Here is a 14,852-nt window from a genome sequence, read left to right on the forward strand (position 1 = left end):
CATTACCACCACCCCACACAGTTCCCAATTGCCCCTTCCAGTCAATCCTTGCCCTCATTTTCAACCTCCAAGACACCCCTTTCCCCCAACCCAGAGGCAACTACTATTCTGATGATTTCGCTATCATAGATACTTTTTCCCTCTTTTAAAATTTCAAATAAATGGAAATTTATTTATTTGATAATAATAAAATACCAATATACTATTATGTTGCCTCTTGGCACAAATGAACCATTTGTGCTGCTTTGTGCAACACAAACCCTTGAAATATTTCTCCTTTGACATTTGGTACATCAAGCTTAATCAGTGTAGGGCACAGAGGAGACATTGCAGGAGGAAAATGTTTTTTATTTTTTGTTCCAGTGTGCTCACCTACAGGCTCCTGCATCTTGAACAGCTTCTCCAGAATCTAGCTCCAGTTCCCAGTGCCTGCAATGCACAGCAGCCAGCACCCTTGGCAGCTTCTCACTTCACACCAGAGATCCCAATGGTGAGACATGTCTGGTTCACTGATTTCCCTGGCACCCCCAGCAGTAGATTTCCAGCAAGTTCCCCAGCACTGTACATCAGCAACTTCCCTGCTATTCAGCCAGTCCTGAGATACCTCTTCCTTGGGTTCTCTATCTCTGCTTTCAGGATAGTGGCTGCTCCTTATAGGTGCTATTTCTTTACTCTTTAGAATTTTCTTTACTTCATAACAGCCAATCCCTCATTACTGTAATCCTCTGTTGCAGTTAACACTGCTTTATATTAAACTTTCCCTGTTCAAACTCTGTGCTTCCACTCTCTTAATTGATGCCAGATTTATACTTTTCAATGTAAGCCTTTTTATTCATTCAGCATGTTTTTTTATATTCATCCATGTTGAATGAATCAATAGGTTGGGTTTTTTTTTCTTCTTATTACTGTTGAGTAGTATTCCCTGTCCTGGGGAGCAGGTGTAGCTCAGTGGTTGAGTGTCTGCTTCCCACATACAAGGTCCCAGGTTCAATCCCCAGTTCCTCCTTAAAAAAAAAAAAAAAAAAAAAGATTCCCTTTCCTAAATATAACACAATTTCCTATCCATTCTTCTGGTGATGAACTATGGGATAGTTTCTAGTTTGGAACAATTAGGAATACATTTAGTATAGAAAAGTCATATAGGGATTGTGGGAAGATGGTGGTAGATTTGACAGACAGGGCTCAACTCTCTCACAAAAATGAAGAGCCAAAACTTGGCTGAAGAACATACTTTGGGGGTCAGTGGACCAGGAGAGTGCTTCACACTCTAAGGGACAGAGAGCCAAAGAACCAGAAACAACAAACTTGAACTACCAAACCTCCATGGTAGCAGAAAGGGTTCCCCTCTCCCATCCCCAAGATATTAATTTGGGGTAAAACATCCTGGCTCACTGCACCTGACTGAGAGGGGAACAGACATCTTCCGCCCTGTCAGTGGTTACAAGGGAAGAGGGAGGGGAAGTGTAGGGATAGCTAGAGCCCAATAGTTAAATGGCCTTAGTATCCTTGATACTTCTTTGCTATATCTGGGACTCAATGACACAGCATAACTGCACTCAGCTTCCAGGAAATGAACTTGATTCTGACTGACACATATGCCAGCTAATTAGGAAATGTGATATGATGGGTATGCCACTATAAGAGCCAATCATATATTCTGATAGTCATAATATAAAAGCAGCTCCCATGTAAACAGAGGAGCAGAAAAAACAAAGGAAGCTTGAGGGAACAGGAGCAGAGAGAGAGCAGAGGAAGGGAAGGAGCATGGAATAAACTCAATATGCATAAACTCCCCGTGGCTGCTCATGCCTTTTTCTCTGCTAATGGCCCTGACTCCCCCACTCTGGCTGAGGGGCTTGGACCCAACAGGGAGTCGAGTTTTTCTTCAGTGAATCTGACCAGCAGAGCCACCTTTGAAATTCCCCTCTGACCAAACCAAAACACAGGATGGCAGAGACTGAAATACCTTCATGGAAAGCTGTGCTGATGAAGGCCATCTGCTGGCCAGTCTGGAAATTGCATGGACAAAAACTGTTGTTGATATTCTCTGTACTCAACACCTGGGAGAAAATCTGCACCCATTAGTGAATTCCCTTGATAACTTAAGCTGAGCAATTTTAATGACCTAGAATAGGTCAAACCAAATATCAAAGAAGAGCTGCAAAAAAAAAAAAAAAAGGCAAGAGATCAAAGTCTACATAGACAAACAATAACAGATAGACTATGTTACCCAAAAACTAGAGTTACAAAGGAGTGCTGCAGTCTGAAAGGAAAAAACAAGGCAAGAGACTTGGAGAAGAATGTAGAAATGAAGATTATCAGGAAGGATAAATTAAAGGGTAAAAAAGACCGACAATAGTATGATATAACAGAAAGCCAAAGGACAAAATGGATGAAGTAGGTAATGCCTTTACAGTAGTAACACTGAATGTTAATGGCTTGAACTCTCAAATAAAAAAACATAGTCTGACAGAATGGATAAAAAAATATGAACCATCTATATGTTGTCTACAAGAGACTCACCTCAGTTGTAAGGACACAACCAGGTTAAAAGTGAAAATGTTGGAAAAAGATATTCCATAGAAATATAATAGTAACCAAAAAAGAGCTGAGTAGTAATACTAATATCAGACAAAATAGAATTTAAGTGCAAAACCGTTATAAGGAATGAAGAAGGCCACTATATATTAATAAAAGGAGCAATTCACCAAAAAAATAACTATACTAAATATTTATGCATCTAACCTGAGTGCCCCAAGATACATGAGGCACACACTGGCCAAGCTGAAGGGAGAAATAGATGTCTCTACAGTAATAGTTGGAGACTTCAATACATCACTCTCAGTATTGGATAGAACATCTCGACAAAGGATAAATTAAGAAACAAAGAGCTTTAATAATATTATAAATGAACTAGATCCAATAGACATCTATAAAGCATTGTACCCCCAAACAGCAGGATGTATATTCTTTTCAAGCACTCATGGATCTTTCTCCAGGATAGACCATATGCTGGGTCACAAGAGAAGTCTTAATAAATTTTAAAAGATTGAAATTATACAAAACACTTTCTCTGATCATAACAGAATGAAGATGGAAATCAATAATGGATGGAAAAAAGGGAAATTCATAAATATATGGAGATTAAACAACATACTCTTAAATAATAAGTCAAGGATGAAATTGCAAGAGAATTCAGCAAATATCGTGAGATGAATTAAAATGAGAACACAATATATCAAAACCTATGGGACACCACAAAAGCAGTGCTGAGAGGGAAATTTAAAGCCCTCATTGCTTACATTAAAAAAGAAGAAAGAACTGAAGTTGAAGATCTAACTGCACACCCGGAGGTATGAGAAAAAGAATGGCAAACTATTCCCAAACCAAGTCAAAGGAAAGAAATAGTAAAGATCAGGCAGAAATAAATGAAATTGAGAGGAAAAAGAACCTAAAACAATAGAATCAACAAAAGTAAAGGTTGGTTCTTCAAGAAGACTCCAAAATCAACAAACCCTTAGCTGGACTGACAAAGAAAAAAAAACAGAAGATGCAAATAAATAAAATCAGAAACGAGAGGGGGGACATTACTACTAACCATGCAAAAATAAGAGAGATCATAAGAGGATACTATGAACAAATGTATGCTAAAAAACTAAACAATATAGAGGAGATGGACAATTTTCTAGAAACATACAAACCACCTACACTGACCCTGGAAGAAATAGAATACTTCGACAAACCAATCACAAGTGAAGAAATTGAAACAGTCATCAAAGACAAACCAAAGATTAAAAACCCAGGACCAGATGGTTTCACAGGTGAATTCTACAAATCATTCAATGGTGATCTAATACCAAACTTGCTCAAGCTCTTCCAAAAAAATTGAGCAGGAAAGAATGCTGTCAAACTCATTTCATGAAGCCAATGTCACCCTAATACCAAAACTAGACAAAGATACTACGAAAAAGAAAATTATGGGCCAATATCACTAATGAATATAGATGCAAAACTCCTCAACAAAATACTTGCAAACTGAATCCAACAACACATTGAAAGAATTATACACCATAATCAAGTGGGTTTTATCCCAGATATGCAAGAGTAGTTCAACACAAGAAAATCAATTAATGTAATAAACCACATAGAAAAAATTGAAGAAGAAAAATCACATGATCCACTCGATTGATGCAGAAAAAGCATTTGCCAAAACACAGCATCCTTTCTTGATAAAAACCCTCCAAAAGATAGGAGTACAAGGAAGCTTTCTCTACATGATAAAGTGCATATAAGAAAAACCTACAACTAGCATTGTACTCAATGGAGAAAGGTGGAAAGCTTTCCTGCTGAGATCAGAAACAAGTTAAGGATGCCTACTGTCACCATTATTATTCATTATTGGGCTTGAGGTATTAAAGTAGAGCAATTAGGCTAGATAAAGAAATAAAAAGCACCCAAATATGAGAGGAAGAAGTAAAACTTTCACTATTCACTGATGGTATAATATTGTATCTAGAAATCTTGAAAACTCCACAACAAAGTTCCTAGAATCAATAGACAAGCTCAGTAAAGTGGCAGGATACAAGATTAATAAGCAAATATCAATAACATTTCTATACTTCTGATGTGCAATCTGAGGAGGAAATCAGAAAAAATATTCCATTTATAACAGCAACAAAAACAATCAAATATTTAAGAATAAACTTAACCAAGGACATAAAGGACCTGTATTCAGAAAACTACAAAACATTGCTAAAAGAAACCAAAGAAGACAAAGAAATGGAAGGACATTCCATGCTCATGGATTGGAAGGCTAAATACTGATAAGATGTCATTTCTACCCACACTGATTTACAGGTTCAATGTAATCCCAATAAAAATCTCAACAGCTTTTTTTACAGATATGGAAAAGCCAATAATCAAATTTATTTGGAAGGGTAAGAGGCCCCAAATTGCCAAAAATGTCTTTTAAAAAAAGGAAAAATGAAGTTGGAGGACTCTCACTTTTTTACTGTAAAGCATATAACTTAGCTACAATGGTAAAAACAGCATAGTGGCATAAAGGCAGACAGATTGAGCAATGGAACCAAATCAAGAACTTAGAAATAGACCCTCACATCAACTGTCAAGTGATTTTTGAGTAGGCTGTTAAACCCATGCAGCTTGGCCAGAACAGTCCATTCAACAAATGATGGTGGGAGAATTGGATAGCTATATCCCAAAGAAAAAAGAGGAACCCTATCTCATACCTTAAGCAAAAATTAAATCAAAATGGATCAAGGACCTAAATATAAGGCAGCAGACTTGGCCTAGTGGTTAGGGTGTCCGTCTACCATATGGGAGGTCTGTGGTTCAAACCCCGGGCCTCCTTGACCCATGTGGAGCTGGCCCATCCACAGTGCTGATGCACCCAAGGAGTGCTGTGCCACATAGGGGTGTCCCTGTGTAGGTGAGCCCCACACGCAAGTAGTGCGCCCCGTAAGGAGAGCCACCCAGCGCCAAATAAAGTGCAGCCTGCCTAAGAATGGCACCACCCACACAGAGAAATGACACAAGATGACGCAGCAAAAAGAAACAGATTCCCATGCGGCGGACAACAGAAGCGGACAAAGAAGATGCAGCAAATGGACATGGAGAGCAGACAACCAGGGTGGTGGGGGAGGGGGAGAGAAATAAATAATAAAATAAAATAAAATAAATCTTTGAATTAAAAAAAAGGACCTAAATATAAAAGCTGCAACCATAAAACTCCTAGAAGAAAATGTAGGAAAACATCTTCAAGATATTGTGGTAGGTGGTAGTTTTTTAAACCTTATGCACAAACATGAGCAACAAAAGAAAAAATAGATAAATGGGACCTTCTAAAAATTAAACACTTCTGTACCTCAAAGGACTTTGTCAAAAGGATGAAAAGGCAGCTGACTCAATGGGAAAAAATACTTGGCATTCACATATCCAATAATATGTGATACAACTCAACAATAAAAAGACCAAATACCCAGTTAAAAAATGGGCAAAAGACTTGAAAAGATGGTTTTCCAAGGAAAAAATACAAATGACAAAGACACACATGAAAAAATGTTCAACAACACTAGCAATTAGGGAAATGCAAATCAAATCTATAATGGGTTATCATTTCAAAACTATTAGACTGGCCGCTATTAAAAAGTCAGAAAACTGTAAATATTGGAGAGGTTATGGAGAGATAGGAACACTTATTCACTGTTGGTGGAAATGTAGAATGGTACAGCCATTGTAGAGGACTATTTGGCAGTTCCTAGGGAAGTTGAAATACAGACTTGCCATGTGACGCAGCAATACCATTACTAGGTATATACCCAGAAGAACCGAGAGCAGAGATACAAACAGACACCTACACACCGATGTTCATCACAGCATTATTCACGATTGCCAAAAGTTGGAAACAACCCAGGTGCCCATCAACTAATGAGTGGATAAACATATTGTGGTGTATACACACAATGGAATATTATGCAGTGGTAAGAAAAAATGAAGTCATGAAGCATGTGAAAACATGGATGACCCTGGAGACATTATGTTGAGTGAAACAAGCCAGACACAAAAGGACAAATACTGTATGATTGTGCTATTATGAACTAAATATATCATGTAAATTCATGGAGTTAATAACTAGAATATAAATGCCAAGAAAATACAATAACGGTAGAGAATGGAAAACTGAGGATTAATCTGTGCAGAACTGGTAAAAAGATTGCTTGTAAATCTTCGGAAATGAGTAGAAATGGTGAAAGCACATCATGGTGTTTGGAACTAGCAAAGCTATTATATGGGTATGACTGGTTGAAAGGGTAAGTCTAAAGTCATGTATATTACTAAAAGGAAAGCTAAAAACTATAACATGGGGCTATATAAGATAGTAAAACCTCATTTAAAACATGAATTAGGGTGATATTGTATATATAACTGTTTTTTTTTCAAAATATAAATACAAATATACTAGAGAGAAAGAATAAGAGTAGCAGCTAATACAAATATACTAGAGAGAGAATAACAATAGCAGCTATGTATGGCAGGGAAGCATAGAGTGATTGAGAAGTGATGAGTTTTGTTCATTTGTTTTTTGTTTATAATTATGATTTAAATAATTTATGTGCTCTAAGAATGATTGAAGTGATGAATGCACAAATATGTGATTACATGGAATACCATTGATTGTACTCTTTGGACGGATTTATGCTTTATTAATATGTATCAATAAAATTGATTTTAAAAAGCTATTATAAACAATCTTATAAGAGTATTTTTAATATACACATTTTATTTTAGAATAACTTTGGATTTACAGAATAATTGCAAAGTTCCAAATACCCCTCACCCAATTTCAATTTCCCCTAATTTATAATTTCACATTACCAAGGTAACTTTGTCATTTAGCTGTCAGGTCTCTTTGTCTCTACTGGTCTGTGATATTTTCTTGTTTTTCATGACCTTGGCAGTATTGAGGATTAGTGGTCAGGTATTTTGTAGAATGTCCCTCAATTTAGTTTTGCATAATGGTTTTCTCAAAATTAGACTGGAATTTATGGATTTGGGGGAAGATTATCACAAAGATAAAGTGTCTTTCCTCAGGGGTACATGATACCCACATGACATCATTTTTTTATGTAGTCTTTGCCAGTCTTCTCCAAAATAGTAAAGTTACTATTTTTCCTTCTCCATACACTATTCTTTGGAAGCCAGGTGCTAAATTCAACCCACCCTGGAAGAGAAAGGGTTTGGAAGAGAGATTGTGCTCTACCTCCTGGAGAAGGAGCATCTACATGTATTTTTCTATTAGAAAGACTGTCTTTTCTCCATTTGTTTATTTTTCGATCATTTATATCCTTATGGACTCGTATTCAAATTGCATTTATTTATTTTGTTGTTTAATTTGTTCTAGTTTGGTCACTGGGAGCTCTTACAGGTTGGCTCCTGTGTGTCTTTGACCTCCCTCCCTCTTTTTGTTTTTGAGCACCTCCTTACTTTCTGCTGCTACAGGATTCTCTAAACTCGTCTTATGTTTTCCCTGCTGCAGCCATAGAATCATCCATTTCTCCAAAGAGCCCTGCTTCCTTTTATTGGGGAATGGTATTTAGAAACCAAGATCTGGGTGTTGGGTGTATTTGCTGCTTAACTGGGCCCTCTCGGCATTGGGGTGTCATTGCTTCTGGGCCCTCTTGGCAGACAGAGCTTGGCAATTTATGCATTTATGTTAATCCATGAATTCATACATATGTATAACTGTTTTTGTATCTGTCTATATAAGCCAAACACAAATTCATGCTGATGTCTCTGACTCTAATGTAGTACCACATTCTAGCCTTTCCTTCTTACTTATTTGTAACCATCCTCTCTGACATTGAGAAACAAAACTATCCCCAACATTATCCATTTACTTTTTTTTATTATTTTTTTTAGGAAGTACTGGGGTTTGAGCCCAGGACCTTGTACATGGGAAGCTGGCACTCAACCACTAAGCTATATCTGCTCCCCCATTTACTTATTTGTTCATCCCCAATACACATTTAAAGTAGTTTCAGAATTGTTAACCTGTACCCTCATACCTGTCTTTTTGTATAAATACGTTTTATTTCTCCTGGATGCATACCAAAATGTGCAATTACTAGACCATACTTAGGTATATGTTTAGTTTGTGAAGAAAATGTTAAATTTTTTTTCCAAAGTTATATCATTTTAAGGGTTATCTTTTTAAAAAACTCAAATCAGATTTATTTTCCTTCAATGGATTCCCAAAGCAGTTAGAATTAAATCCAAACTCCCAAACCTGATCACCAGCCCTGCATAATCTAAACCCTACCTATTTTTCCAGCCTTATCTCTTACCATCATATTCATTCACTACCTTTCAGCCATAATGACTTTCAAAAATTATTTTGTCAGATCTTCAGATAACCAAGGTCTTTTCAGCTTCAGGGTCTTTATACATTCTGGTCCCTCTGCCTGGACCTTTTTCCTTCCCTAATGATTTATTCTATAATATTTTTTGGGACTCCATATGCTTCAGTTTATATAAAACCTGCTTAGAGAGACCCTCCATACCCATTCAATCCAAATAGCTTTTCCCATTTATTCTCTCTTATAGCACCTTTCACATTCAGACAACTCACCACAATTGGTAATTATGCTTTTGTTTGCTTGTTCACTTATTCATTTTCTATCTTTGCCACTACACTATAAGATGCATACAGGTAGGAACAATATGTATTTTGTTCATCCTATATTAAGAAACTAGAACACTACCTGGTACATAGTAGTGCTCAATAAATACCTATTGAGAAAATAATGTGTGACTGAAGCCTTTCAAATTATTATGTACTTAAACCTGACATTCTTTTCCTTGTTGACTTTTTTGTGCCACACTAAGGCAGGTCTTTCCCAAAGATTATAAAAACATTCTACACTATTTTCTTCTAGTACGTTTATAATTATATATTCAACATTAAAAACTTTAACACATATGAATTTATGTTTGTGTACAAGAGGAATTAAATTCATAACTCTTTCTCAAAACAAACTAATTGTCACAGTGTTGTTAATTGAATAGTTGATCCTTCTCATATGGTTTGAAACACATCTTTTCTGTACACTATGTTGTCATATATGCAAACATACATTTCTGGATGTCTTCTGTTTTATTAATTAATTTATCTCTACACCAACACAACACTGTTTTAAGGAGCCTAACTTTTTAATATGGTAGAAACATCATTATAACTATTTTCCTTTTTCTAAATTTTTTTCACCTAATTTCAAATACTTATACTTCCAAATGAACTTTGAAATCAGCTCTGTCAAGTTAAAAAAAAAAAACAAAAAACAGGTCCTAGTAATTTTTATTGAAATTTCCTGGAATAAAAAACAACTTAAGGAGAATTGACACATTTAGTATATTATCTTCCAATCCAGAAATTTGTAATTAATCATTAACAGAGATACATGCGACTAGATACAGAACATTTGTATAACCTCAGGATTGGAAGAAACCTTGAATAGTGCCCCAGCTAAGACATGCATTCAGCAATGCTTTTACACTCTCACTGACCAGGCACTCACTACCTCCTGAGGAAATCCATTTGGTTACACATATTATTCACTTGGATAATGAAATGGTAGACTCATAAGAAGAATGCCAGAGGGATCCCACAATTGCTATGTTCTATAATTTCCCTACCAAACAAAACATGTTTTTATTGATGAACGCTTTAGCCAGTATCTATAACCTTTAGAAAACGTGTACATTTTATAAGGCTGTATTAGATATTTGGCTGTTCTGTTATACCTTAGTGAAAGAGATAGATATAAGTCTTTACAAAAGAGCACTGATAATAACAGCCAAATTTTTATGCAGTATTCCTGAAATCATTGTTCCTTTGCCTTTTTATAAATGTTGCTGGCATGTAGTAATTGCTTGATTAATACTTGCTGAATTAATGAATTAATGAACGGCTGGTCCTAAGGATTTATTTCTCCAATAACAAGAGCCATAACTATATTTAAATAAAATATTTTCTACTTCAGCAAGAGGAAAGACCTCTGGAAATAAGCACTTAAAAATTTTATTTTGCCCATGGAAATCCACTGACTCATTGGAAAAAAATAGGATCCCAGCCCAAAGGGAAAAAGATGGCCCTTTAAATCAAAGTATTCTTACATATCGGTAAAACAGTCCTCAAATCGTGAAGAATTGGCTAAACCAATAAATACTATAAGAAGCTTTGATATTCATGTTTTCACACTTTTGACAGTGGAAGCACAGTTTATTGATTTTATTCATGTACTCTAATCCAGTAGATGGTGCTACATGTCTGTATATATAAAGTATCGCAAATGCCTTTTGTGTACGTGTATGCCAGAACTCTCATCTACTATTATAATGAAGATCATTATTCGTGGCATCTGAGCCAAATCTCTGGGTGAAGCACAAGAGATGTATTTAAGGAGAAAATTCCCCAGAAATAATTATTTACCAAATACCAACCTAACAATCTTTAACAGTTTATTTTCCTCTGTTCGTTCTCACTCTAAAAGGACAGTATCTTTGGTTTCTCACAGACCTCTTTGTCAGTCATTGAAAATATCCAGATACAAAATCTTAGTCTCTTTTATTCTTATAAACAGTGTTAGTTGGCATTGTTTTGTAGCAACCAAAATAATAATAATAATAAATAATAAGTTCAAATTTAGGATTTTAATGAATTAGCTGATTTATAAACCAACCATTTAAGAACATGGCATACATTTAAAAACAGGTACATGAAATTTTCTAAACATGAAGTTAGTTGTTGAATTGGTGGTTAAGCTAACCATACAAATTAGTATGGTGATTTGTGAATCATCAATAATTGAAAGCTTTAGAAAATTCTGGACCACATTTAGGTATCAACACAATAATCCATATCATCCAGCAACCTACAAACAGTTGATTTATGTTACTTATTGTTTATAAACACAATGATTAAACTTACAAGAAATCTGGATCAGAAGTTACCATTTTTTTGCCTTCTTTTATTTTGTAGATTTGTAATGTTATTAGTTCACATATTCAGAATACTTTGAAAGTGTTTTATAAATCAAAGATAAAGATGACATCAACGAATAATAAAAATTAGACATTGTCATTACTGTATTGATTTATTGCATTTAATTTTGATTTACTTAATGGTGATGTGATTTCATAAAGTCCTTTCATATTCATTGAAAATTCTTTTATTCTTTTCATTGAACCAAAAGAAAAATGAGAGCTATATTCACTAATTATAAATGAGTGCTACACAAAATATAGACATTCATAATCTGCTGACCAATGGTTTCAAAATAGACCCCTTTGAGGACTAGATTCTAATACAAATACAGGGAAGTCAGAACTTGTCTTAAAGATGACTATTCTGCCATTTATGCTTTCCTCCCTTCATTTGTTCATTATTTTACCAGTCTTCAAGCAAACTCAGAGGCAGGACTGAAATTGGTTATTCCTCTGTAGATTGCATCACATGGAAAAGCCATGGCTTTAACCAGGGAATGAGAACCTGATGAAAACAACAAAGAAAACAATTCAAATGATCAATTTTAATAAGGGCAAAATGAGGTAATGTAAATCAACTTGGGAGATAAAGACAGAGAAAGGTGCTGCTAACATCTCCTTTGTGTAACCAGGCTACCTGTAGGCTGTAACAATGACCCAATGACCAGATGAGCCATAAGGGATACAACTTCTTAGGGGAAGTGACTTTTTTATTGGATTTTTTTTTAGCTGTAATAATTGTATAAGTAAAGATTTGTCCTGCATTAAAGGAACACTGCATTTGTAAAAACACTGAGCCAAATCCTTAGGTTACAAAGTTGAAAAATAATGATCTTTTCCCTTAAGGAGCTCACCTTCAAGTGGAGAAGCCTACCACAGAAGCTGCCTCCTGACATCCCAACCTCCTGCCTTGATCTCTCTAATACCATCTCTGTACAACAGCCAAATTGAATTTACTGAAACTCATATCTGAGCACATCACCCCCTCCCCAAGAAGGCCCTCCATGGCTCTCTAACATGGCTAACAAGGCCCTCATGAATTGGCCTCAGATTTTCCCAGTCTCTCTTACCTCACACTGGAAATTCTAGCCCATTGAACTTATTTCCTTTTCTTGAGTTCTCTCTCGTTTCAAACCTTCACATATCTGTTCCCTCTGCCTGGGCACTCTTCCCATATTTACCCAGCCAACATCACTCTATCTAGACTTGTCTGAATACATGCTCTCCTAGTAGCATGATTTCACTATTATGACACTTCTTATACTGTTTACTTCTCTGGATCCCTTACCACATTGTAAGCACATAGGTCAAGCTTATTTAGCACTGACTCTCAAACACTTGGGACATTCATTCATTCATTCTTTGTATCAATAGAAGTTGACAACCTAATCTATGACACTCTATCTGTAGTAAGTGATGGTGGACATGTATCAGTGAACAAAATAGCCTAGGATGCTGCCTTCCAGAACTTTTGTTCAATAAACAAAAGAGGACAAAATGCACACAGTATGGCGAGGCTATTCAGGACTCATTAGGAAAAGCACATCTATGTCTCCAGGTAGGAGAGAAATGGGTAGAAGAGCCACTCCCACAAGAAAAGTTTCTTTCATGAAGCTTCATAGATGGGAACACAAGGTTTCCTGGTGAAAAGTTGAGGTCAAAGTGCATTGCACTAGAAGGAACAGCAATGAAAAGAGAATAATGTGGAAAAGCTGGAGACTAGTGTGGTTTTCAAGAGTGGTTTTTGCCTGGGAAAGTGTATTAGTTTCTTAGGGTTGACATAAATTACCACAAACTGAGGGACTTAAAACAACATAAATTTATTCTTTCACAACTCTGGAGGCTAGAAGTCCAAAATCAAGATATCAGCTCCCTCTGAAGGATCTAGGGAAGAACACTTCTTGCCTCTTCCTTGCCTGGCATTCCTTGGCTTGTAGCAGCAGCTCTCCAGTCTTTGCCTCCATCTTCACATGGCCTTCTTGCCTTCTATGTGCATTTCTTTGAGTCTGCTTTTCTTCATACAAGGATTCCAGTCATTGGACTTAGGGTCTACACTAATCCAGTAGGACTTCTTCTTAACTCCATCCTGAGTTTCCAGGTGGATGTGAATTTCGAGGGTACACCATTCAACCTGCTACAGAAAGTGACATGATGCTGGGAAAGTTGAAAGTTACCAGATCACAAAAATATTGTCTTGTAGGCAATCATTTCAAATCGGGGAGATGGAAGGAAGAGAGACCAGTAAAGGTGACAGAAATAAGGGAAGAGACAAGAGATAGAATAGGTAACACTTTATGTCTGTTTAGAGTGAAGCCAGCCAAGAGGATGGTATTCTCCTGTGGGAACATTAGAGAACAGTGAGTTTCAGGTGAGAAAAGTTAACCCTAAAAGCTACCAGTGATATTGTGCCACACATGGCAAAGTTTTCAAAACCTCCTCAAGATTACCTCATCAAAGTGTAAATGTGTTTTGCCTGTCTTTCCAAACCCTATTTATCCTCCAATGTGCTTCATAACCACGCCCTTTTAAGCTCCCAGAGCGTATACTGACACCTATGGCACCTGCACATTTGTGTGCATCATCAGAGTACTTCTATTCTCCAGGGTCCGTGCGTCTACAGGCTTCAGCACAGAAAGACAGGGACAGGAAAAGGAAGGGTGTTTATATTCCATGTCTCAGGCTGCCTAGCAGTTGGTAAGAGAAACACTGGTAATGGCACTTCTATTCTCCAGGGTCCGTGCGTCTACAGGCTTCAGCACAGAAAGACAGGGACAGGAAAAGGAAGGGTGTTTATATTCCATGTCTCAGGCTGCCTAGCAGTTGGTAAGAGAAACACTGGTAATGGCTTTCTTCACTTTCCCTATTGTGCTTCAAAATAATACAAAGATTCTTTGATTTCCTTCTATGTTCCTTTCTGAACTTTTTCCGTATTCTTTTCAATGAGCAAGTCTTACTTTTATAATGAGAAGAAAATAATTTTTAACAACAAAAATACCAAGGAAAAAAATTCTTGGTAGGGAATGGGGAATGGTGAAACAATAATCGAAAAACATACTCACATGTAACTACTGTATAGAAAAATGTTGGGTAAATAGACAAGGAAATGTGTTTGTCACGGTACTGTACACACCAGCCACGTAAGCACAGCACGAAAACAAGGCTGGTATGTAATTCTGGTTAGAACCTTACATGCTGCTGCATGGAAAAAAGCAGCTCTCTACTGGGGTAAGAAACTTGGCTTTAAAATAGTTCAGGTTTTAAGAGAAACTGGAGAGCAGTAGTTTGCTTTT

Source organism: Dasypus novemcinctus, chromosome 4 (assembly GCF_030445035.2).
Source record: "Dasypus novemcinctus isolate mDasNov1 chromosome 4, mDasNov1.1.hap2, whole genome shotgun sequence".
In the NCBI taxonomy this organism is placed as follows: Eukaryota; Metazoa; Chordata; class Mammalia; order Cingulata; family Dasypodidae; genus Dasypus; species Dasypus novemcinctus.